The sequence below is a fragment of the Pelobates fuscus genome, chromosome 4 (assembly GCF_036172605.1).
Source record: "Pelobates fuscus isolate aPelFus1 chromosome 4, aPelFus1.pri, whole genome shotgun sequence".
NCBI classification, from domain to species: domain Eukaryota; kingdom Metazoa; phylum Chordata; class Amphibia; order Anura; family Pelobatidae; genus Pelobates; species Pelobates fuscus.
In genome coordinates this window covers 229713867-229739465 of record NC_086320.1, presented here as the reverse complement: position 1 = coordinate 229739465, position 25599 = coordinate 229713867, and the positions used below count along the sequence as shown (strand labels likewise).

General features: G+C 37.8%; 1 long non-coding RNA gene and 19 other non-coding genes across 41 annotated transcripts; all 20 read right to left on the bottom strand.

The window, feature by feature from the left end:
• Window positions 1-18205: 18205 nt before the first annotated feature.
• Window positions 18206-25117, bottom strand: LOC134608810 (uncharacterized). 22 transcript variants are annotated; one of them, XR_010090763.1, is made up of 14 exons: window positions 25070-25117; window positions 24085-24148; window positions 23093-23153; window positions 22766-22841; window positions 22468-22529; window positions 21824-21894; window positions 21527-21587; window positions 21207-21275; window positions 20909-20969; window positions 20590-20657; window positions 19961-20021; window positions 19642-19709; window positions 19012-19072; window positions 18517-18761 (listed from the first exon to the last, which is right to left on the bottom strand). It is a non-coding gene; the product is annotated as an uncharacterized LOC134608810 (long non-coding RNA). The 22 variants fall into 22 exon arrangements; XR_010090760.1 differs by having other exon boundaries at window positions 22475-22529; XR_010090755.1 differs by lacking the exon at window positions 21824-21894 and adding an exon at window positions 22156-22223 and having other exon boundaries at window positions 22475-22535; window positions 22773-22841.
• On the bottom strand, window positions 18238-18305 carry LOC134609541 (small nucleolar RNA SNORD123). Its single transcript, XR_010090822.1, has one exon. It is a non-coding gene; the product is annotated as a small nucleolar RNA SNORD123 (small nucleolar RNA).
• LOC134609553 (small nucleolar RNA SNORD123) lies at window positions 18538-18605 on the bottom strand. The gene has a single exon (XR_010090833.1). It is a non-coding gene; the product is annotated as a small nucleolar RNA SNORD123 (small nucleolar RNA).
• On the bottom strand, window positions 18832-18899 carry LOC134609550 (small nucleolar RNA SNORD123). The gene has a single exon (XR_010090831.1). It is a non-coding gene; the product is annotated as a small nucleolar RNA SNORD123 (small nucleolar RNA).
• LOC134609538 (small nucleolar RNA SNORD123) lies at window positions 19151-19218 on the bottom strand. Its single transcript, XR_010090820.1, has one exon. It is a non-coding gene; the product is annotated as a small nucleolar RNA SNORD123 (small nucleolar RNA).
• Window positions 19450-19517, bottom strand: LOC134609549 (small nucleolar RNA SNORD123). Its single transcript, XR_010090830.1, has one exon. It is a non-coding gene; the product is annotated as a small nucleolar RNA SNORD123 (small nucleolar RNA).
• On the bottom strand, window positions 19781-19848 carry LOC134609537 (small nucleolar RNA SNORD123). Its single transcript, XR_010090819.1, has one exon. It is a non-coding gene; the product is annotated as a small nucleolar RNA SNORD123 (small nucleolar RNA).
• Window positions 20096-20166, bottom strand: LOC134609548 (small nucleolar RNA SNORD123). Its single transcript, XR_010090829.1, has one exon. It is a non-coding gene; the product is annotated as a small nucleolar RNA SNORD123 (small nucleolar RNA).
• Window positions 20400-20467, bottom strand: LOC134609545 (small nucleolar RNA SNORD123). The gene has a single exon (XR_010090826.1). It is a non-coding gene; the product is annotated as a small nucleolar RNA SNORD123 (small nucleolar RNA).
• LOC134609536 (small nucleolar RNA SNORD123) lies at window positions 20729-20796 on the bottom strand. The gene has a single exon (XR_010090818.1). It is a non-coding gene; the product is annotated as a small nucleolar RNA SNORD123 (small nucleolar RNA).
• LOC134609543 (small nucleolar RNA SNORD123) lies at window positions 21048-21115 on the bottom strand. Its single transcript, XR_010090824.1, has one exon. It is a non-coding gene; the product is annotated as a small nucleolar RNA SNORD123 (small nucleolar RNA).
• LOC134609535 (small nucleolar RNA SNORD123) lies at window positions 21347-21414 on the bottom strand. The gene has a single exon (XR_010090817.1). It is a non-coding gene; the product is annotated as a small nucleolar RNA SNORD123 (small nucleolar RNA).
• Window positions 21662-21732, bottom strand: LOC134609547 (small nucleolar RNA SNORD123). Its single transcript, XR_010090828.1, has one exon. It is a non-coding gene; the product is annotated as a small nucleolar RNA SNORD123 (small nucleolar RNA).
• On the bottom strand, window positions 21966-22033 carry LOC134609544 (small nucleolar RNA SNORD123). The gene has a single exon (XR_010090825.1). It is a non-coding gene; the product is annotated as a small nucleolar RNA SNORD123 (small nucleolar RNA).
• Window positions 22295-22362, bottom strand: LOC134609534 (small nucleolar RNA SNORD123). Its single transcript, XR_010090816.1, has one exon. It is a non-coding gene; the product is annotated as a small nucleolar RNA SNORD123 (small nucleolar RNA).
• Window positions 22614-22681, bottom strand: LOC134609542 (small nucleolar RNA SNORD123). Its single transcript, XR_010090823.1, has one exon. It is a non-coding gene; the product is annotated as a small nucleolar RNA SNORD123 (small nucleolar RNA).
• On the bottom strand, window positions 22913-22980 carry LOC134609533 (small nucleolar RNA SNORD123). Its single transcript, XR_010090815.1, has one exon. It is a non-coding gene; the product is annotated as a small nucleolar RNA SNORD123 (small nucleolar RNA).
• On the bottom strand, window positions 23232-23299 carry LOC134609539 (small nucleolar RNA SNORD123). Its single transcript, XR_010090821.1, has one exon. It is a non-coding gene; the product is annotated as a small nucleolar RNA SNORD123 (small nucleolar RNA).
• Window positions 23897-23964, bottom strand: LOC134609552 (small nucleolar RNA SNORD123). Its single transcript, XR_010090832.1, has one exon. It is a non-coding gene; the product is annotated as a small nucleolar RNA SNORD123 (small nucleolar RNA).
• Window positions 24230-24298, bottom strand: LOC134609546 (small nucleolar RNA SNORD123). Its single transcript, XR_010090827.1, has one exon. It is a non-coding gene; the product is annotated as a small nucleolar RNA SNORD123 (small nucleolar RNA).
• Window positions 25118-25599: the final 482 nt, after the last annotated feature.

The window sequence follows — 25599 nt, the reverse complement described above, 5'->3', positions numbered from 1 at the left end:
GCATTGTATGTAATTGAATGCAGTGTGTGTCTGTAAGGGGTGCATTAATTATGTAAGAGAACGTAAGGGATGCATTGTGTGTTTCGGGTGTGTCTGTGTGTGAGTAGGAATGCATTGTATGTTTCTGTGTGGGGGGGGTGCATTGTGTATGTGTGTAGTGTAAAAGAGAGGGTTTGTGGGGTAGGATAGAGACTGGGAGGGGAACAGCTCTTTCTTTTTTTTAAAAAATTCATAGTGCTCTCCCCTCAATTATTGATTTCCCCTTCCCTTCTGTCCCTCCGTGTTCTCCCCTTCTGTCACTTAGTGCTCTCCCTTGGCCCCCTGTCCCTCTGCAGTCCCCCTTGGTGGTCTTCTCACTCCCCCCTCCTTAGTGGTCCTCCCTCTCCCAAACCCCTTAGTGGTCCTCCCTCTCTCAAACCCCTTAGTAGACCTTCCCCTACTCCCCCCACCCCCTTAGTGGTAATCACCCTCCTCCCCTCTCCTTAGTAGTCCTCCCTCCTTACCCCCCTTTGGTGGTCCTTCCCCCCCTTAGTGGCCCTTATCCCCCCTCCCCTACTGGTCCTTATCCCCCTCCCCTAGTGGTCCTTATCCCCCCTCCCCTAGTGGTCCTTATCCCCCCCAACCTCCCATAGTGGTCCTTATCCCCCCTCCCTCCCTCCCCTAGTGGTCCTTATCCCCCCTTCCCTCCCATAGGGGTCCTTATCCCCCCCCTCCCTCCCATAGTGGTCCTTATCCCCCCCTCCCCTAGTGGTCCTTATCCCCCCCAACCTCCCATAGTGGTCCTTATCCCCCCTCCCTCCCATAGTGGTCCTTATCCCCCCTCCCTCCCATAGTGGTCCTTATCCCCCCCCTCCCTCCCATAGTGGTCCTTATCCCCCCCTCCCTCCCATAGTGGTCCTTATCCCCCCCCCTCCCTCCCATAGTGGTCCTTATCCCCCCCCTCCCTCCCATAGTGGTCCTTATCCCCCCTCCCTCCCATAGTGGTCCTTATCCCCCCCCTCCCTCCCATAGTGGTCCTTATCCCCCCCTCCCTCCCATAGTGGTCCTTATCCCCCCTCCCTCCCATAGTGGTCCTTATCCCCCCCTCCCTCCCATAGTGGTCCTTATCCCCCCCTCCCTCCCATAGTGGTCCTTATCCCCCCCTCCCTCCCATAGTGGTCCTTATGCCCCCCCTCCCTCCCATAGTGGTCCTTATCCCCCCCCTCCCTCCCATAGTGGTCCTTATCCCCCCTCCCTCCCATAGTGGTCCTTATCCCCCCCTCCCTCCCATAGTGGTCCTTATCCCCCCCTCCCTCCCATAGTGGTCCTTATCCCCCCCTCCCTCCCATAGTGGTCCTTATCCCCCCCATCACTCCCCTAGTGGTCCTTATACCCCCCCTCCCTTAGTGGTCCTTATACCCCCCCTCCCTTAGTGGTCCTTATACCCCACCTCCCCCTTAGTGGTCCTTATACCCCCCTCCCCCTTAGTGGTCCTTATACCCCCCCACTTAGTGGTCCTTACAACCCCCCCCCTTCTTAGTGGTCCTTACAAACCCCCCCCCCTTAGTGGTCCTTACAACCCCCCCCCCCCCTTAGTGGTCCTTACCCTTCCCTCCTGCCCATGTAGCGTGGCCGGGCGGCGCGGAACGCGGGACAGGAACCTCTGTTTCCTGTACCCGGTATCAGTGAGCACTTCCTGTCATTCCGCCGGCGGCCGGGTACAGGAAACAAAGGTTCCTGTCCCGCGTTCCGCGCCGCCCGGCCACGCTACATGGAGAGACCGGCAGGAGGGAGCGCTCTGCGCTTCCCTCCTGCCGGTCACTCAAACCCGGCCGCCCTCCGTGCAGCAGTGCTGCGCTGCCTGGGGCTTGTTAAAGCGCTCAGGCGGCGCAGCATGAGGAGGCGCAGCGGGGACAGGGATCCGGCGCCCCCTGGTAAGTTGCGCCCTAGGCGGCTGCCTAGGTCGCCTTACAGGTGGCTCCGGCCCTGGCGATAGGACAATAGAAAGGTACAAAAACAAGAAATGACAATGTAGATAAAGGAAAATACGTACCTCGGAGAGATGTTAAATAGCCGATCGGAAAAGCAAGTCAAGTAAACCCAACTGAAGGGGTCAGGAGCTAACATGACGTAGGAAATAACTACCAATACCTAAGATGAATACCGGAAAAGTAGCTAAAGTGTTAGTTGCTGAAGGCAATGAAAACGTTCTCCCCTGTTGTCGTCTGAGCACTGGTCCCTGTTTGTGCTAAATTCCCCTTGAAGATGATCCGCCGCCGGGTTGGTGTAAACCGTGGTTGCATACCTGGGAATCTTCATAAAAGCTTTGCCCCTCAGGGCATGAGGTGTAGGGCCTTCACCTTTCCAATCAGATTTAGGTGCCCGTATCCTGGTGTCCTCTTGGATAGTATGGCAGCAGTGCTTGTCTGGACACCCACCTATCTCCATGTAAATAATGGGTACTGAGCTTACCTCAGTGATATTTCCCCAGGCCTGCGGCCAAAAGGGGGGTTCAGGCACAAATAGATCAGGCCACCAATGGACTCAGGTAGATCAGGCCAGACAGAAAGGCACAGACATAGCAGGCCAATCAAATGGGCACAGACATAGCAGGCCAATCAATGGGGCACAGACATAGAAGGCCAATTAATGGGGCACAGACATAGCAGGCCAATCAGTGGGGCACAGACATAGCAGGCCAATCAATGGGGCACAGACATAGCAGGCCAATCCTGGGTTGTGTATAAAATGAGTAATGGGGACCCTTGAGCTTGGGCAGAGTCCCCAAATATCTGAAAATCTTCAGGGTCTCCTGTGACATAGGACCTCTAGACACCAACCCTTTTAGACAGTGTAATACTGTGTGAATAAACCCAAACCGGGACTGGCAGTCCCTAAATGCCCAGCAGGCAAAAGGTGGTATTTCAGCTGTATTGGGTATAAGTTGAAGTTGATCCAGTGATTATAGTGTCAATTAAATCAACATATACTGAGCGAAACAGTCCTTAGACTGAATGGGTATGCACCTGCACATACAGATCTGTTTGAGAATTCTTATCTTTATATGGATCGTCAACATCATATCACCTGAAGAGTCTTGTACCCATGGTCTCTTTCAGGAGTAGGGCTAAACAATAGCCAACCTAATGAATCTCCATATAGAATAGTATCAGCATAGACTGGTCTCCCATACCAGTTTGAGCCAGAGCCAGGTCTGCTTAGCTTTTAACCTATGCCATGGACAGTGAATTCATACCAGAGTAGTCTCATCTCAGACTCCATAGCTGGACCAGCATATATCTACTTTGAAGCACATCAATCCGAGTTAACTAGCACATTGACTCTGCATACACCCTGTACAGAGCCTGTATAACTGCGTTCATATATACTAGTTACTCACAGTAATCTGAGATATACACTGTCAGTAGAAATTGAGAGAAAGCTGTGATATACACTGAAAAAAAAACCTCACTGCAAGTTGTGATATATATATATATATACACTGTCCTTGAAAACTCACAGATACCTGGGATATAAACTGTATATCTATAGCTAAACTACAGAAAACCTGTAAAATCAGCCGGTGAATCCCTGCAGGGCAACCTTGACGAGATCCGACCACCGTGGGTGGAGGAGGGGCCACGAGCAGGCGCGCCTTTCTCCCGCTGGCCAGACGCCCGCGGCTCTGAGAAGAAGCCGGTTGCGGTGAGGCGGCCATGTGCGCAAGCGGATCCGGCCGCTTGGTAATCGCGTCCGACCGCGAGTACCTCTGATGCCAGTATGCATAAAACGGCTAGCCACCTGAAACGGCTAGTCACCGGGAACCTGACAAAAGGGCGGGAAACTGACAGAAAGCCCTGTACGTAAGGAACACATATCGAAACACAAGAATATAATGTGCATATACTGCGTGTCTCCTGTGTGTATGAAATAGGGATAGTTCCATGGCACACTCCCAGAAAAACACGTCAAAGACAACCAACACACTCAATAAAGGTGATTTCTAAAATGGATATTATTCTAATAACAAATAAACATATATAGACAGACTGAAAAAGGGGACAATAGTATGACAAATCTGGAGATTCCAGCAATGAGTTATTTTAAAATAACAGATCTTTAGCACATGGATTTCTGCAAAGTTAGAATCTTATTAGAAACACACTGCAACTTAAATAACAGTAATCAAGAGCCTAAAACAGGGGGAAATTACAGGGGAAGCAAACTGAAAAGGAATCCCCAGGACCAAAAAGACAGATAATCCCAAATAAACTAAATATAAGTAATATAAATCATAAATAAATCCCAAAGCCACCAACTAGAAGCAGGAGGCAGTGGTACTCTGACATGTACTGTCTGCAGAGCAGCAAAGAAAGAGGAAATAATGCATGGGGAGGGGAGTTTTATAGTACCTAACTTTTTTTCTGATTGGTTGTTTTTTCTATGCTGCTGTGGAGTTCTAGTAAAGAGAGACTTAAGCAAATACGAAGCCTCCTGTCAAGTTATAAAATTTCTACCCGAGCTTACAAACCCATCGGTGCAAATACACACAGACAACAGAGCAGTGGCATCTTATGTGAATCACCAAGAAGAAACACAAATCAAGAATCTCTTGAAACAATTGTTTCCACTAATAACATTTTCTCAGATTAATCTTCAGGGTCTGAAAGCAGTATATCTACCACATTCAGAGAACTTATTTGCAGATTATCTCAGAAGATTGGAGATTCACCCATGAGAGGGGAAGTTACATCCAGAAGTATTTCAAACAATATCTCTACGGTGGGGAACACCAAAATTTTTGCCTCCATCCAAAATACCCAAGTTCTTGTTTATTTCTCACTTCGACCAGATCCTCTGTCATCAGGACAGGATGCTTTATCTCAAACATGGGAATTTGATCTGGGTTATGCGTTCCCTCCACTACACTGGCTGCTTCCACAAAGACCAGATTTACTTATACAAAGGCCAGCAGTTCATCCCGTTCCCAGCCAGCTGCACTTGGGGGCCTGGCTCTTGAAAGGGCAAGGTACCTAAACCAATGGTGGTTTAAAGCATATGTAGACACTATAGAAATAAATTTACATCTGCCTGATATCCTGGGCTAAGGATAAATATATCCTATGGACTTCCTTCAACCTAATCAATCTAATATATTGTTTTTCCTTCATGCAGGCCTGGAAAATGGATTGAGCCATAGTACTTTACAAGTACAAACTTCGGCTTTATATGCCTTATGTAATGTCTTCAGATCTCCTTATATTGAGATTTTTCAAGACTGCCATGCATATATGACCTTCTATGAGGAACTATATGCCTACTTGAAATCTTTCTATGGTTCTAGGTGTGCTGACTCATCCCCTCTTTACTCCATTAGAAGAGATGGGCATACTTTTATTGACCTACAAAACTCTGTTTCTGGTGGTGGTCACTTCAGCAAAGTGCATATCTGAAAGGCAGGCTTTCTGCATTTCACAACACAGTATATCATGACAGAGTGGTTTTTAGACCTAAGCAGGAATTTTTACCAAAGGTGGTGTCAAATGTCCACCTTCTTTTACAACTAAAAGATAAACTCCATCAATTGCTTATCCTTCTGATGGGCACTAGGAAAAGGGAAGCGGCATCAGCTTCCATGCTAAGTCATTTTATCTCTAAAGTTATATCAAACGCTTATCAAGCTCCCCATTGGCATATTGGGCAAAGCTCCATCTGATGATATCTTCAGGGCAGCCACTTAGTTCTTTCCTATGACCTTAATCAGCTCTTTTAACTGAATTTGACTTTATCTACTACTTATTTAGAAGAGATGTTTGTCTTCTGTTACCTCTCACAATTAAAATTGTGTTTGCAGCATTATTCTTGCTACACATTTCATCTCCACTCTATTTTTGTTAGTCAGACTTATAGCTTGGGTACTTCCTATAAGTGATTTTGCCATGATTAGCCATGAATAGGGAAAATGTATATCATACTTTCTGTATTTTTGTTTTCCTGGCTATGACTCATGGCAGCATCAGCAACCCACCTAATTTTGATGTCTTCTCAACGTTTTATACTAGACTGTGGAAAAGAAGGAGAAGGGACCTTTTATACCTAAAACCTCTCTCTAATTATTATTTGTTTCCTGTCCTGTTCCTGCTGGGGCGGAGGTGCCGTGTAAGTGAAACTGTCATGAGTAACAGCCAGGAAAAAAATATCACGGTAAGTATGATATACATTTACCTATTTCTTAACAAAAAGTGCTTAGTGGGCTAGGAGTTAAATAGAAAAAGGTGTCTGTCTATTATATTGATATATCTCCGTTTTTTTTTTTTTTTTATGGAGATTAAATTGCAAAACAGTTTTTTTCACCCTTGTTTTTTTTCAACCTTGTTTGATTGCTCAGTTGAGACTTAACAACACTCTTTAAAGCTGTTTCTCATTTTTTTTCTAAGACTGCTCCCCATTTATTGTATTTGTTAGTGGGATTTTCAGTAATGGTTGAGGTATACTAATGCATGTCCTATCCAAACAGAGTTTAACATATGACAAGCATTATGGTATTTCCTATAATTATTAACTTTTATAAAGAGCTAAATGCTAGTAGCTATGTGCTTTTATGTACATATAATTGCACAGTGAGATGAAATGTCGGCAAGCATTCCATCTGTGTTGCAGTGTTTTACTAATGCGTATATACCCAACCAAATCGATTAACTCATTTAAGAGCTCATTAGAGTTGAAAATGTATTTTACCCTTGAATGCCAGATAGAATTTCTTCAGAATATTATTACTATATTTTGTGCAATATCTTGAGATTAGCACTGTGTTAAATTTGTGAATTGTTATATGTCACCATGTTTTCATCACAGCAATTACAGCTTTATTATTTTAATTGTGTTTTACTTTGTAGAGATTATGAAAAAATAAACCATCATTAAATATATTTGTATGCATTATTTCTCTTTGAACGCTCATATTTTCATTGAATGTATTGAATGTAAATAAATCTTGAAATTTTATTGTGCAATTATACTCCGAAAATGTGTCGACGTTTCAGTCCTCTATGGGACTTTTCTCATATATACACTATCTCACAAAAGTGAGTACAACCCTCACATTTTTGTAAATATTTTATTATATCTTTTTGTGACAACACTGAAGAAATGACACTCTGCTACAATGTAAAGTAGTAAGTGTACAGCCTGTATAACAGTGTGAATTTGCTATACCCTCAAAACAACTCAACACACAGCCATTATAGGGACACTTCATGCACCCAGACCACTTCTGCCCATTGGAGTGGTCTGGGTGCCAACTCCCACTACCCTTATTTTCATAAACTGCAATAATTACCTTGCAGGGTTAACTCCACCTACTAGACAGCCACTAGAGGGCACTTCCTGCTTCATAGCAAAGATTTTCTTTGCTAGAGCGTCGCTGTGTGAGGACCTCCAGCGTCGCTCAATTCCCCATAGGTTTCCTCAGCTGGCGGGCGGGATCAGTCTCGCCCACCGGCTGACGTAATTACTGGGAGGAGCAAGGCCGACCCGAAACCACCACCAAGGGACATCGGGTGTTTTCACCCCTTCAGCTATCTGGGATGGGAGGTGGGAGGGAGAGGGTACCTGCAATGCCAGGAAAATTGATTGTTTTCCAGGCACTGGAGTTTCCCTTTAATGTCTAAACCATTGGCAACAAAAGTGAGTACACCCCTAAGTGGAAATGTCCAAATTGAAACCAAAGTGTCAATATTTTGTGTGGCCACCATTGTTTTCCAGCACTGCCTTAACCCTCATGTGCATGGAGTTCACCAGAGCTTCACAGGTTGCCACTGGAGTCCTCTTCCACTCCTCCATGACGACATCACAGAGCTGGTGGATGTTAGAGACTTTGCACTGCCCCACCTTCCATTTGGGGATGTCCAACAGATGCTCAATAGGGTTTAGGTCTGGAGACATGCTTGGCTAGTCCATCACCTTTACCTTCAGCTTCTTTAGCAAGGCAGTGGCTATCTTGGAGGTGTGTTTGTGGTCATTGTCATGTTGGATTACTGCCCTGTGGCCCTGTCTCCGAATGGAGGGGCTCATGCTCTGCTTCAGTATGTCACAGTACATGTTGGCATTCATGGTTCTCTCAATGAACTGTAGCTCCTCAGTGCCGGCAGCACTCATGCAGGCCCACACCATGACACTCCCACCACCATGCTTGACTCTAGGCAAGACACACTTGCTTTCAAATCTCTGGTTGCTGGTTCTTGCTTTCAAATCTCTGCATAATGCTTCTCCCACCTATCTATCCTCCTCAATACAAAAGTATTTCCCATCTAAGCCCTATGCTCTGCCAAAGACCTACGTCTATCCTCTGATCGTACTCCCACCTCTGATGCTCACCTTCAAGACTTCTCTAGGGCTGGACCGTTCCTGTGGAACTCCTTTCCCTTTTCTGTTAGACGCTCAGCCAGTCTCCACTCCTTCAAAAAAATCAATAAAAACTAATTTTTTCACAAAAGCATATCAATTTAACTGTTAATGTCTTCCAACTGATTCATCTCCTACAACTTTAATTTAAAATATTTTTTAAACCACATTAAGCCTTAAGTGAATACTATTCTACCAATTTACTTCCCTAATGCTTCCCTTACCTTTTGTGTCACTTTACCCCACTCCCTTTAGCATGTAAGATCCTTGAGCAGGACCCTCAACCCCTCTGTTCCTGTGCGTCCAACTTGTCTGGTTACATTTACATGTTTGTTAGTCCACCCATTGTAAAACGCTATGGAATTTGTTGGCGCTATAAAAATTTTATAATAATAATAATAATAATAATAAAATAATAATAATAATAATAATAATTCGAGTTTTAGAGGAACAGAGAGAATTATAGTGTAAGGGGGCAGAGTATACTATAGAATCCCTTTAACATCAATAATATAGCTAAAAAAAGTTCTCCAATCATCCACTTTTCCTATTATGTACTATGTCATAGTCAGTTGTGTGGTTACCGCAATTCAGTGAAAAGACCTCCATATGCTGGAAAAAAACAGAATAATCAATAAAACAAAAGTTTTGTGAGAAACATAGCATAGTTCATTATTTATTTAACTTTAAGAGCTTTACTATGTGTTATCGAAAACACAGAATATAACCTCCATTAGGATAGCAAAGTGAATTGTACATGAATGATTTATTAGCCTCTATTGATGAAACATTAGCGCAATGTTCCTCAGAGTCACTGAATTTTTTTTTTCAAATTAATAAAGCATTATTGGAAATCTTAATAATGCCCAATGTCCCCAAGTGGTCAAAACATTTTTGCAGGACTAATTTTCTTCTTGGATGTAAATCTCTTTCACCTTTTTGCCCTGTGAATATCCTTGTACTCTTCCCCATTTGCTCACATGTGATTTATTAAACCACTTGAAGGGACACTACAGTCACCTAAACAACTTTAGCTTAATTAAGCAGTTTTCGTGTATAGATTATTGCGGAGTCTTGCTGCTTATTTTTCTGCCATTTAGGAGTTACATTGACACACCTCCCCTGCCCGTGACTGACACAGCCTGCATATCAAATGGTTTAATTTTCAATCAAGCTATTGACAGAGCAGGAAATAAGAAATTCTAAATTAAACAGAATATGCAATAAAAGTGTTAACATTAGATCTCACTTTACAGGAAGTGTTTAGGAAGGCTGTGCAAGTCACAGACAAGGAGGTGTGAATTGGGTGCATAAACAAAGTGATTTGACTCCTAAATGGCAAATAAATTGAGCAGTGAGACTACAGGGGCATGATCTATACACCAAAACTGCTTCATTAAGCGAAAGTTGTTTTGGTGACTATAATGTCTCTTTAAGTAGTTATACCTTACTCCTTTTGTCTGTTAATTCATATTTGTTGAGGCTGGCATCTATAGTGTTTGTTTGGTATTCTGCCTTTGTATGTATATTCTATTATTAGCCCGTATTTTCCTAACCTGTCTAATACTGAATGTTTTCTAGTCTGTTTTCCTTTTTACTGGTGTGGCTCAAACATTCATTTTATTTTACTTTTTTCTGTGCAACTTATACTTTTCGTTCCTTACAATTTTACTTTACCCAGCTTAAGTATAAGTTCCTTTTTGAATTGATAATGTAAGAATTCTACTGTGTGTCTTGCTGTTTTTTTTTTTCATTTCAGTTTTGAGCACTCCGTTGTCCATTTCAAGGTTCCTTCTATTTTATTTGTATCTCTCTTTATCAAATGTTTCCACTAATGCAACTTGAATCCAGATAGTTACTCTATAAAGACATGACAGTTATAGAAAACAGGGAAAACAAGCAATGGGATGTGCAGCTGGAAAAACATCCACTCCAGTATCTACAAGCAATTGTAGCATTCAGATTATTCAGCCAAACCATATATAAGCAATCCCCTATAACTTTTTTTTTTTACTATTATTATATTACTTAACACACATATGTTTGATGAATATAAAAAATCAAACAAACAAGTTAATCCCCAAAAACAGGGTTTTTATGGATGCACTATTTGTTTGGTGTTTTGCCTTCTTTCTTTTGTCAAAGTGGAATGGAAAGGACATCATGTTCTGTCTTATATTAATCTTTGTATTTCTTTAACCCCTTAAGGACACATGACATGTGTGACATGTCATGATTCCCTTTTATTCAAGATGTTTGGTCCTTAAGGGGTTAAAGACAGAAGCTGTCTTTGAAAATAAGGAAAGCCTTAGAGATTTGTTTTGAACCGAACTGCAATTTGGACAAATTTGAGTTGAATGGGTAATTAACTGATTGACTGAAATCCCTGTTTGAACTGCCAAATGCCAGGATCTCAGGGGTACCGACTTGCACAAGCCTGAACATTTTCACTTTGGTTCTTGATTTAGAGTGCCTTTCCTGCCACCAGAAAAAAGGGGGATGGGATGGAGAAGAGGCTGTTTTTGGGAGGATGCAATAAGCAGCCTAAATTGCTATAATGGACAATAGGTCTGTCCAATCATGTGGGTTGGATATCCTCTCAAATCAAAAGGTAACAAAGAAATCGATAACAAAGAAAATGCTCCTATTGCTTTCTGAGGGCTCCTAGCACTCCACCAGACACCATAAGCACTGTAGACCCCACTTTCAGCGATGCAGCTGCGCTGGGGTCTTGTCGGCATCCACCCACCCTGGACCCAAGACCAAGATCCAGCTCCCGGTGGGCAGACCTCTCCTACTAAGGAGAGCATAGCAATAACAAGCTCTTATAAGAACTAGTGATTATACCTTGGATAGTATAGTGATAATAGCAATCCCCAAAGTGTAGCTTTCCAATCCCCCAAACATGAAACATGACTTCATGAAGGGGTATAGCAGGTCTGTTTAATGCAAGCCAGCACTTACAATTAATACACACATTTAAACCCCCAACAGCCTCACTTATATACAGTAGGTTACAAAGAGCACTATAGTCCAAGGAAGGGTGGGGTCAGACAATAGCAAGGGCTGATGGGAGATTGAGGAGGGACAAAGCAGCCAGTTTAAACTGGTCAAGCAGTGTCCCTGGGACAACACCCTGCTGGGGAAACAATGGGACAGGAAAAAGGGGGAGGGGGAGGGGAAGAGGCACAGACAAGCAATACATTCAACATACTCCTCCTCTGTGTCTGAGAAATAATTATTAACTTCAGGTACAAAAAAACACACAATTTACAAACACCCCAAAAGTACCCCCAAGATCCATGAAAACCCCACAAGAGTCACATTCTCGGATAGCCCGGATCTGGGTGACCAACATATCCAAAAATCACCCAGATCGGTTCAGTGGTTTGGTTTTTCCATGGAAGTCACTTTTTAACATGTCTTTTTGCAGGGCCCATAATCCTGGGGCAAGAGGCTGGAAAGCAGGCCCCCCAAAGTACCAGTGGCGAGGTTACTTTCGCCACACCGCTACACTAAGTAAACAAGGATACATGGTCATTTAGCACTTTGTGTTTTTTCATTGTTAATTTTTTATTTCTTACACACACAGAAAAAACAACACAAGCCATAAACAACACAAAACACAATAACATAAAACTAAATAAAATAAAAATAAAAATACATAACAAAATAAATTCAATTTTACTTTTCTTTGCTATTACCTTGATTTAATTTACAATCCTTATATTCAACTTATACCAGTATGCAAAGTAAAAATAATTGACATTGACAATTAGTTCTTACTCACAAGCGGAATGCTCAGCATATTCGTCCTGTTTTAACAGTTTTAATACTATTTTACCTAAATCTTTCAGCTTTGCAGTCATACCCTATCAATTATTCATTAATATGCAATAATGTACATGCTTTAACCTCATATCTGTTTTAGGCTATTCCTCCTTTTGCTATAACCTCTATTTATACCTTACACCTATATGCTAACCAATCTTGCCATGTTTTTTCATGGCCACCTTCTCTTCCTTTCTTTTATTTACTATTCTCTCATATTCATACGTCTTGTCTACTCTTTCCTGCACTTCCAAAATATATGGTGGGATTGTTTTTTTCCAATTTTGAGCAATGCTTATTTTTGCAGCGATTAATATATGAATAATAACTACCTTATTTTTTATTCGACTCCACTCTTGGTATATATGTAAAAGATAGAACTCAGGGAAATTTGGTATCACTGTATCCATTAAAATTTGAATTACTAATTTAACATCGTTCCAAAACTGTACAAGACGAGAGCATCCCCAAAAAATATGTAATAAAGTTCCCTTCTCCCTTTGACACCTCCAGCACCTGTCAGAGGCAGCTTCATACATTCGAGACACTTTTGCGGGAACTAAGTACCAACGCATTAATATTTTGCTATAAGCTTCCCAATATGTAAGGCTGTGAGATATTTGTTTAGTAATTTTTATAGTTTGATACCAATGGGATAGATCAAAGGTTTTTGATAGGTCTCGTTCCCATAATATCATATAAGGCAACTTTTCTTCCCCATTTACATATAAAAGGCTTTTGTAGCATATTGAAAGAGGTTTACTCTCCATATTAGGGTTCAAACAGAATTTACCCAACCAAGTCACTAAGGCCATATCTAATTTTAACAGCTTATTTTCTAACAAAAAATTCTTGATCCTTAAATACGAAAATACCTCTTTATTCGGAAGGGCAAACTCTGCCTGCAAACTAGGATATGATTTGAGCCCTGCCTCATTATATAACATATGCACTTTACTAATGCCATTAGTTTCCCAAGTATTCAAATTTAAATCTTGTATAAAGTACTTTATTACATATAATGGTGCTAAGACTAATAGCTTTACACCTTTTAGCAATTTAGGAGTCCATTTTGACCAATGATAGAGCATTAATTTTGTCGTAGAAAGCATGTTTTTGCCTATTGACCCATTCATTAAGGTCTCCCATAAGAGCTTTTCTATTAAATAGGGTTTAGCGCAAGCTTGTTCCAGTTTTAACCATACTGGTGAATTTAAACGGAAAAGTACTGCCAAAGCATAGGACAACATAGATGCCTGATAATATTTAATAATGTTAGGAATACCCAATCCGCCTTGTAGATATGGAAGCTCTGTAAGCCTAGCTGCCACCCTTGGCGGTTTTTTTTTCCATATGTATGAGTTAAACATAAGTTGAAATTTTTTTAATAAATTTTTTGGCACAGCCATAGGAATAGTTCGAAAAAGATACAATATATGGGGTAAGGCCATCATTTTAATTGTGTGTACACGCCCTAACCAAGATGTCTCCAAAGTCCCCCAATTTTCTAACTGATCTTTTAATTTATGTAATACAGGAATATGATTATGCTTAATTAAAAGAGAGCTCGTTTTAGTAAGTTTTATGCCCAGGTATGTTAGAAAATCTTTGCGCCAATCGAACGAGTAAGTACCTGCTAATTGATTTATCTCCGTTTTAGGTACACCCAACGGTAACGCCTGTTTTTTTTTAACATTATTTTTATAATAGGAGATCATACTAAATCTTTCCAACAGTTTAACTAAATACGGTAATGATTCTTTAGGTTTTGATACAAATAAAAGTGCATCATCAGCAAAAAGAGCTAATTTTTGTTCCCCAACCGGGGTAGTTAACCCACATATACCAGCATGTTGTTTTATGTGTCTAATCAAGGGCTCTAAGGTTATTATAAAAATTATTGGGGAAAGTGGGCACCCCTGGCGTGTTCCATTTGAGATCTCAAATTTAGAGGATATAAAGCCAGTATTCATAACCTTCGCTGATGGTTTTGAGTATAATGCCATAATATTGTTCACAAAGGATTGTGGAAAATTGTATTTCTGGAGGACATGCTCCATATAACCCCAATTCAAACGATCAAACGCTTTTTCAGCGTCCAAAGCAAGCAAAATCCCCTGATAATTATTAATACTTGCCCATTCTATAAGATTAATATAATGTCTTGTATTGTCCTCTACTTGTCTACCTGAAACAAAACCAGCTTGCTCCTCTGAACTAAGCCCCAATAGGATCGGTTTTATTCTAGATGCCAATACTTTAGCATATATTTTTATATCTACATTTAAGAGTGAAATGGGCCTGAGGTTAGCGCATTCTGTTGGTGGTTTACCAGGCTTAGGAAGGGTTACTATAAATGCCTCTAACATTTCCGGCGGTATCGCATTTGGTGTTTTAAAGCTATTAAAAAGCTTCGTAATAAATGGTGTCAAGATCGGTTCCATTTTGATATAATAATAGTTAGAAAAACCATCTGGCCCTGGTGCTTTATGTTTGGGAAGAGCCAATATAGCTTTGCTTATTTCATCTTCTATAAATGGTTCCACCAACATCTGTTGTTGACTCACTGAAATTTTAGGAAGATCTATTTCCTCCAAAAATTTCTCTATTTCAGAGCCAGAAGGCTGTAATATATTTGAGTCTTCCGTTAAATTATACAGTTTCCTATAATAACCTGCTAATTCAGCTACAATATCTTTTGGGTTAAATAATTTACAATTATTCGTCGAGATCATATAGGGGATTTTTGTTTGAAGATACTTTGTTTTTAGCATATTAGCTAACATTTTTCCTGCTTTATTGCCATGAATATAAAATTTCAATTTTAATGCTCTCATATATTTTTCTGTTTCTGCTAATGCCAATACATCGAGTTCCTTTCTTACTTTAGCTATTTGACTACCATACAATCTATTTGGTTTAATTTTATTTTCCTCTTCCAATTTGGATAGTACCTGAAGTAATCTTAAACGTTCAGCATCCATTTTCTTTTTACTACTAGCCCCTGATTTTATAAAAAAAGCCCCTCATTACAGCCTTTTGTGCCAACCATAACGAGGAGGCTGCTATATCATCCTTGTCATTTTCCTGAAAATATTTAATGAGAGCCTCCTTAGCTTCTAAAAAAAATTTTTCATCGTCCAACACTGCCTCATTCATTCTCCACGACCCCATTCCCCGTCCCGGGTATTTAGCTTGAAATGTAACTATAACCGGTGAATGGTCTGACCAAGTTCTAAGGCCGATGTGCACTTCTAATATATTATTCAAAGTAGGTTTATCTACTATGCACATATCTAACCTTGAGTATGTCATATGTGCAGAAGAATAAAACGTATAATCTTTACCCGATGGATACAGACATCGCCAGGTGTCATATAGGTCGTAATTATTGATCAATTTCCTTAATTTCTCACTATTACTAACGGCCAAGGGATGAGGGCTTTTTTCTTCTGTTCTAGAGATATCCAGTGTTGGATCAAGGGTTGTGTTATAATCGCCACATATTATCAAATGGCCCACACGCAACTCCAAAATTTTTTTTAATGCTGCCTTTATAAATTTTATCTGGAAAGTATTTGGGGCATATAAAGAAACCAATGTAATTTCAATCCCGTTCAAGGAGCCTACTAATATTAATAACCGTCCCGCCTCATCTGTATATTGTATATTCACTTGAAAACCCCAATCTGCATGAACTAAAATTGCTACTCCTTTAGTTTTATTGGCTGAATATGCATGAAATTCCTGTGGGTATTGTCTTATTTTTAATCTAAAGGCCTCTTGAGATCTGAAGTGTGTTTCCTGTAAACATATTACAGCTGCCTTAGATTTCCTCAATTCCTGATTCACCAACCGTCTCTTATGTGGACTAAAGCACTTTGTGTTTTAATGTTTTCATTTTTTTAACTGTGCTAGGTTAGAGCAAAGGGAAATTGTGCAAGTGGTGTTTCAAGGTGTACCCAAACACATCATAGTCCAGCGCTTAATTGTCCAGTGGTGCAAGTAGGGTTTCAAGGTGTACCAAAACACATTATAGTCCAGCGCACCAATTTAAGTCCTTACCTGCACTTAACTACCAATTTGAAATAGAACAGTTTGTCAAAGATAAAATTTGTTTTATCTTTATGAATTATATTTATCACTAAGTCAAATTTTTTTTTTATTAAATTCTGTTACAAGTGTTTAGCTGGTAATATTAAAATGATTTTATAGTTTAGCTAAATTTTGCTTGTTTGAGGAATAGAAATTAACCTTATGATGGTTCAGTTTGTTGAATTTATTCTTATTAAAAATAATGTTCTAGGTTCTCACCCAAATTAAATGGGCAGCATCTATAAAGTTTGGGCACTCAAAGATGAAGTATTGGCATGTTGTAAAGTTCTAGATATAGACCCTCCTTAAGCTATCTTCTTTCAAAGTACGATTTCCTTTTTTCACAATGACAATATAAGTGTAGCTTACTATATCAGCCTTGTCTCCCAGTGGAAGTGTGGCTCATTTCTGCATATATTCACCAGCATTTAACCATAATATCTCTGAAATATGTACTTTAACACATACATTCAATATCAATGATATGAGCATACATCAACTCCTAACAATGTCCTGTGTCATGATTATGTCTCCCTCGTCTTCAGCTTACACCAATGTTGTGAATGTGTAGGTGCATTTAAGTGTGTTTAGTTATGAGTGTGTGTTTGCACTAATAAAGGATATTTGCCCTTGAAGAGAACATGCTAGGGATTGATAACGATGAACTCCCATGATATATGTTTTGGTACTGTGCTGCATCACAGGAGTCTGTAGCAGATTTTAAATGTATTAAATGTTTTTCTCTTAAGTAGTTGTGTTGTCTTTGATTTGGGAGGCATTATCACAGACTCTGTAGACAGATTCTGTAGACTTGTGTGCAGAGGGCTTAATGTCCTGCTATGAAAAGGTAGCAGGCAGAGATGATGATACCAGCCTGGAAGAAAGATTGAGCACAGGGAACAACCCCTGCCCATCCAGTAGGTAGAGTGCTTTACCGTGAGGATTCGCTGTGGATGTCACATGCAGACAAGAAGGAATGAATGTCAGGGTTTTTGAATCGCAAGCTGGGGACCAATCACCCCTGTTCCCGTTACAGAAAACAAATTGGAAAACAAGTTTAACTTGCAAATACAAATGAATCTGTAGCTGTAGTTTTGATAACTTCGTAATAACAAGGTAGACTGGTGAATTAAGAAATGAATTGCAAGTGTAAATCAAAAGCCACATTTTTCACCTTTTCACCAGTACACGCAATGGTATAAACCACTCTTTTAATATCTGGGGACAATCAACACTTCCAGTTAGTAATATGACGTGTTTATTAATACTTTGTAATGATATAACAATACTTTATTCAAATGTTTACACTTAGGTTTACAGAAAAACAAGATTCATGATGAATTATAACAGCAATTATTAATACTGATGGCATTTTCAAATTTTCAAATGCATTGCAGTTTCAAATACCTTAATAATTTTCACTAAAAAACACATAACATATATCTACTTTTATTATTAGTAGCATTCCATTAAAATATATATTCACTATTTAAGCCCTATCAATATACTCTCTTCCTCTATACTTCTTCTTATACTGCAGTTCCATTCTTCACTTGGCCAGCTAAAATTATAGTAAAAAATAAAGTCACCCAATAATCTGATCAATAAACCAAGTTAACTATTGAATACAAAACACACTAGCAAATCAGGAAGTGGATGGCATTTTCGGAAATAAAATCTTTTGCCAATTTTCCATAATTTTCACCATTTACACAGTAGTTACATAAATTCTCATTACTAGTAACATTGCAAACCTATATATTAAATGAGCTATTTGACATGTTTACATCATACCAAAAAAAATTTCTTTTTTTACGATACTTCTTCTGTCATTGTTCCATCCATCACTTGCCCAGCTAAAATTGTAAAACACGGGACAAGGTAAACCTATCAGTCTGACCCAGTTAACTCTTGAATGAAAAGTGCAGTGGCAAATCAGGAAATGGATGGCATTTTCAGAAAATTTAATCCGTACCCCATTTTTCATCATTTTCACAATTTACACAGTAGTTATACAATGTTTCATTAATAGTAGTAGTTTTATGTATCAAAATATTACATGAGCTATTTAAGTTGTTTACATCTTACCAATAAATCCTCTTTTTTTTAAAAAGCTTCTTGTGTCATAGTTCCGTTCTCCACTTGTCTGGCTAAAATTCTACAAAAAACTAAAAAGTTAAAATCACCCATCAGTCTGATATATGTTAATTATTGAATGAAAAGCACACTGGAAAATCAGGAAATGGATGGCATTTTCAGGAAATTTAATCTGTACCCTCTTTTTCAACATTTTCACAATTTACACAGTAGTTATACAATGTTTCATTAATAGTAGTTTTATGTACCAATATATTACATGAGCTATTTAAGTTGTTTACATCTTACCAATAAATCCCCTTTTTTAAAATGCTTCTTGTGTCATAGTTCCGTTCTCCACTTGTCTGGCTAAAATTCTACAAAAACAAAAAAAGTTAAACTCACCTATCAGTCTGATATATGTTAATTATTGAATGAAAAGCGCACTGGAAAATAAGAAATGGATGGCATTTTCAGGAACTTTAATCCGTACCCCATTTTTCATCATTTTCACAATTTACACAACAGTTGACACTTTAGCGATAGTTTGGCAAATCTTAAATACTTCTTATTTTATTATTAATAGTATTACATTTCAATATATTGTATAAAATATTTACATCTCACCAACACATTCTCTTCTTTCTTCATGTATTTTGTAATGCACTTCTACTTTCAATTTCTCCAGCTAGAGTTACAGAAAAATAGGAAAAGTTAAATTCACCAATCAATCTGATCCAGTTAACTCTTGAATGAAAAGTGCAGTGGCAAATCAGGAAATGGATGGCATTTTCAGGAAATTAAATCCGTACCCCATTTTTCATCATTTTCACAATTTACACAGTAGTTATACAATGTTTCATTAATAATAGTAGTTTTATGTATCAAAATATTACATGAGCTATTTAAGTTGTTTACATCTTACCAATAAATCCTCTTTTTTTAAAAAGCTTCTTGTGTCATAGTTCCGTTCTCCACTTGTCTGAATAAAATTCTCCAAAAAACGAAAAAGTTAAACTCACCCATCAGTCTGATATATGATAATTATTGAATGAAAAGCGCACTGGAAAATCAGGAAATGGATGGCATTTTCAGGAAATTTAATCCGTACCCCATTTTTTATCATTTTCACAATTTACACAGTAGTTCTACAATGTTTCATTAAAGGGAAACTCCAGTGCCAGGAAAAAAAAATCAGTTTTCCTAGTTTTATGTACCAGTATATTACATGAGCTATTTAAGTTGTTTATATCTTACCAATAAATCCCCATTTTTAAAATGCTTCTTGTGTCATAGTTCTGTTCTCCACTTGTCTGGCTAAAATTCTACAAAAAACGAAAAAGTTAAACTCACCCATCAGTCTGATATATGTTAATTATTGAATGAAAAGCACACTGGAAAATCAGGAAATGGATGTCATTTTCAGGAAATTAAATCCGTACCCCATTTTTCATCATTTTCACCATTTACACAACAGTTGACACTTTAGCGATAGTTGGGCAAATCTTAAATACTTCTTATTTTATTATTAATAGTATTACATTTCAATATATTGTATAAAATATTTACATCTCACCAACACATTCTCTTCTTTCTTCATGTATTTTGTAATGCACTTCTACTTTCAATTTCTCCAGCTAGAGTTACAGAAAATAGAAAAAGATAAACTCACCAATCAATCTGATCCAGTTAACTCTTGAATGAAACGTGCAGTGACAAATCAGGAAATGGATGGCATTTTCAGGAAATTAAATCCGTTCCCCATTTTTCATCATTTTCACAATTTACACAGTAGTTAAACAATGTTACATTAATAGTAGTAGTTTTATGTATCAAAATATTACATGAGCTATTTAAGTTGTTTACATCTTACCAATAAATCCTCTTTTTTTTTTAAATGCTTCTTGTGTCATAGTTCCGTTCTCCACTTGTCTGGATAAAATTCTACAAAAAACAAAAAAGTTAAACTCACCCATCAGTCTGATATATATTAATTATTGAATAAAAAGCGCACTGGAAAATCAGGAAATGGATGGCATTTTCAGGAAATTTAATCCGTACCCCATTTTTCATCATTTTCACAATTTACACAGTAGTTCTACAATGTTTCATTAAAGGGAAACCCCAGTGCCAGGAAAACAATCCGTTTTCCTAGTTCTATGCACCAGTATATTACATGAGCTATTTAAGTTGTTTATATCTTACCAATAAATCCCCCCTTTTTAAATGCTTCTTGTGTCATAGTTCTGTTCTCCACTTGTCTGGCTAAAATTCTACAAAAAACGAAAAAGTTAAACTCACCCATCAGTCTAATATATGTTAATTATTGAATGAAAAGCGCACTGGAAAATCAGGAAATGGATGGCATTTTCAGGAAATTAAATCCGTACCCCATTTTTCATCATTTTCACCATTTACACAACAGTTGACACTTTAGCGATAGTTTGGCAAATCTTAAATACTTCTTATTTTATTATTAATAGTATTACATTTCAATATATTGTATAAAATATTTACATCTCACCAACACATTCTCTTCTTTCTTCATGTTTTTTGTAATGCACTTCTACTTTCAATTTCTCCAGCTAGAGTTACAGAAAAATAGGAAAAGTTAAACTCACCAATAAATCTGATCCAGTTAACTCTTGAATGAAAAGCGCACTGGAAAATCAGGAAATGGATGGCATTTTCAGGAAATTAAATCCGTACCCCATTTTTCATCATTTTCACAATTTACACAGTAGTTATACAATGTTTCATTAATAGTAGTAGTTTTATGTATCAAAATATTACATGAGCTATTTAAGTTGTTTACATCTTACCAATAAATCCTCTTTTTTTTAAATGCTTCTTGTGTCATAGTTCCGTTCTCCACTTGTCTGGCTAAAATTCTACAAAAAACGAAAAAGTTAAACTCACCCATCAGTCTGATATATGTTAATTATTGAATGAAAAGCACACTGGAAAATCAGGAAATGGATGGCATTTTCAGGAAATTAAATCCGTACCCCATTTTTCATCATTTTCACCATTTACACAACAGTTGACACTTTAGCGATAGTTGGGCAAATCTTAAATACTTCTTATTTTATTATTAATAGTATTACATTTCAATATATTGTATAAAATATTTACATCTCACCAACACATTCTCTTCTTTCTTCATGTATTTTGTAATGCACTTCTACTTTCAATTTCTCCAGCTAGAGTTACAGAAAATAGAAAAAGATAAACTCACCAATCAATCTGATCCAGTTAACTCTTGAATGAAACGTGCAGTGACAAATCAGGAAATGGATGGCATTTTCAGGAAATTAAATCCGTTCCCCATTTTTCATCATTTTCACAATTTACACAGTAGTTAAACAATGTTTCATTAATAGTAGTAGTTTTATGTATCAAAATATTACATGAGCTATTTAAGTTGTTTACATCTTACCAATAAATCCTCTTTTTTTTTTAAATGCTTCTTGTGTCATAGTTCCGTTCTCCACTTGTCTGGATAAAATTCTACAAAAAACAAAAAAGTTAAACTCACCCATCAGTCTGATATATATTAATTATTGAATAAAAAGCGCACTGGAAAATCAGGAAATGGATGGCATTTTCAGGAAATTTAATCCGTACCCCATTTTTCATCATTTTCACAATTTACACAGTAGTTCTACAATGTTTCATTAAAGGGAAACCCCAGTGCCAGGAAAACAATCCGTTTTCCTAGTTCTATGCACCAGTATATTACATGAGCTATTTAAGTTGTTTATATCTTACCAATAAATCCCCCCTTTTTAAATGCTTCTTGTGTCATAGTTCTGTTCTCCACTTGTCTGGCTAAAATTCTACAAAAAACGAAAAAGTTAAACTCACCCATCAGTCTAATATATGTTAATTATTGAATGAAAAGCGTACTGGAAAATCAGGAAATGGATGGCATTTTCAGGAAATTAAATCCGTACCCCATTTTTCATCATTTTCACCATTTACACAACAGTTGACACTTTAGCGATAGTTGGGCAAATCTTAAATACTTCTTATTTTATTATTAATAGTATTACATTTCAATATATTGTATAAAATATTTACATCTCACCAACACATTCTCTTCTTTCTTCATGTTTTTTGTAATGCACTTCTACTTTCAATTTCTCCAGCTAGAGTTACAGAAAAATAGGAAAAGTTAAACTCACCAATAAATCTGATCCAGTTAACTCTTGAATGAAAAGCGCACTGGAAAATCAGGAAATGGATGGCATTTTCAGGAAATTAAATCCGTACCCCATTTTTCATCATTTTCACAATTTACACAGTAGTTATACAATGTTTCATTAATAGTAGTAGTTTTATGTATCAAAATATTACATGAGCTATTTAAGTTGTTTACATCTTACCAATAAATCCTCTTTTTTTTAAATGCTTCTTGTGTCATAGTTCCGTTCTCCACTTGTCTGGATAAAATTCTACAAAAAACGAAAAAGTTAAACTCACCCATCAGTCTAATATATGTTAATTATTGAATGAAAAGCGTACTGGAAAATCAGGAAATGGATGGCATTTTCAGGAAATTAAATCCGTACCCCATTTTTCATCATTTTCACCATTTACACAACAGTTAACACTTTAGCGATAGTTTGGCAAATCTTAAATACTTCTTATTTTATTATTAATAGTATTACATTTCAATATATAGTATAAAATATTTACATCTCACCAACACATTCTCTTCTTTATTCATGTATTTTGTAATGCACTTCTACTTTCAATTTCTCCAGCTAGAGTTACAGAAAAATAGGAAAAGTTAAACTCACCAATCAATCTGATCCAGTTAACTCTTGAATGAAAAGCACACTGGAAAATCAGGAAATGAATGGCATTTTCGGGAAATTAAATCCGTACCCCATTTTTCATCATTTTCACCATTTACACATTAGTTATACAATGTTTCATTATTAGTAGTTTTATGTACCAATTTATTACATGAGTTATTTAAGTTGTTTACATCTTACCAATAAATCCTCATGTCATAGTTTCGTTCTCCACTTGTCTGGTTAAAATTAGAGAAAACCAGAAAAAGTTAAAGGATCACTATAGTGTCAGGAAAACTAAGCGGTTTTCCTGACACTATAGTGCCCTGACGGTGCCCTCACCCTCAGGTTCCCCCTCCCGCTGGGCTGAAGGGGTTAAAACCCCTTCAGCAGCTTACCTTTTTCCAGCGCCGGGCTCCCACTGGTGACCTCTCCTCCCCCGCTGACGTCAGCTCCCCCGTCTGACGTCAGCGGAGCCGAATGCGCATGCACGGCATGTGCCGCACGCGCATTCAAGCTGTCAATAGGAAAGCATTTTTCAATGCTTTTCTATGGATGCTCTGCGTGATGAAGGCATCTGCAGGGTTAAAACCTGAGGGACCTGGCACCCAGACCACTTCATTGAGCTGAAGTGGTCTGGGTGACTATAGTATCCCTTTAAACTCACCTATCAGTCTGATACATGTTAATTCTTAAATGAAAAGTACACTGGAATATCAGGAAATGGATGGCATTTTCGGGAAATGAAATCTGTATCCAATTTTTCATCATTTTCCCCATTTACACAGCAGTTGACACTTTAGCGATAGTTTTGCAAATTTTAAAAAATTCTGATTTTATTATTAACAGTATTACATCCCAATATATTGTGCAAGATATTTACATATTTACATCTCACCAGCACGTTCTCTTCTTTCTTCATTTTTTTTTTTGTAATGCACTTCTACTTTCAACTTCTCCAGCTACAATTACAGAAAATAAAATAAAAAAGGTAAACTCACCCATCAATCTGATCCAGTTAACTCTTGAATGTAAAGAACACTGGCAAATCAGGAAATGGATGGCATTTTCGGGAAATGAAAGACCGTACCCCTTTTTTCATCCTTTTTACCAGTGATATTCTAACTATCATAAACTTTTTGTTAGTAGTATTACTTTCATGTACCTACCTAAAGTGAATCTGCCTGTTCTTTCAAAATGTGCCTGTAATATTTAATATTTTAAGCTAGCTCAAGTAAAATTTCATAAGAATCGGATTTCAAGTGCTCACTGTGTATAATTTGATTAGCTCTGCAAAGTATCCACAGTGCATGTTTTCAAATATGAAAAGCTAACATAAGGTTAACTGATTTATGGAATCCATGCTGATAGATAATAAATATTGCCCTACATTTTATGGTACAAATAAAAACACAGAAAGTCTAGGATCACATAAGTTAATTAGTATCAGCTAAACATGACATGTGGAAGTTAATAAAGTCCCTAAAGAAATTAATATTGATTTAAGTGCAGCAAAAAAAATCAAATCTATATGTCTAACTCCAGTGAGGCATGGTAAACACTTCACACTAATAAGTACAATGCTTATAGCAAGCAGGGTGCAAGATAAAAACAAAAAAAACTTCAGAGCAACATTATTACTGTACAGTGAGGATATGATGGTGATGTCAAATTGCATTTACTAATGAGTGAACTAAATACACCTGAAATTAATTTGTATTGTATTTTTATTAACATTTTACTGAATGGTTAATTTAACATACATGTTTCTTCAAATTAATGTAAGTCAAAAATGCACAAGTCATTATGAATTGTATTCATAATAAATAATAAACTAGGCTAAAGCGTTTTTTGTTTTTTTCATTATGCTAAAATATACTCACCTACTGACTTGCTGCTGGAAGCCAGAATTAGATTCTAGAAGTGCCACGTCTTACCCATCCAGAGACTACCTAAATAAAAAAAAACTTTTTTTTGAAGCCCACGTAGTAAGGAGGTGGAGCCTGTGTAACTGTGAGCTGTCACAAATCGTATGCTGCAGCATTCATAGCATTAAACTGAAATTATAATGAGGTTTATATCTCTGCAAAAAAAAAAAAGAAAGAAAGAAAAACTTCCAGCATTTTCCTTAACATGTTGTGAGCAGATGATGGCTGCTTTGTGGCTGCAGGGAATGTGAGTCAGTAAAGCAAACCAGATAATAGGCAGATGTGGAAGTGGTACCATAGGTCAGTGCAACACGAACTCTGTAATCAGACTGGGGAAGAAGAATTAAAGTTATTGAGACTTAATTCAGAAAATAATCACAAGAAAAAAAAAAAGAAAACAGCAATGAAAGTATTGAAATGTTTGGACTGTAACAAATAAAGCACGTGAGAAAACGTGGAATGATAACATCAGGGTCTTTAAGTAT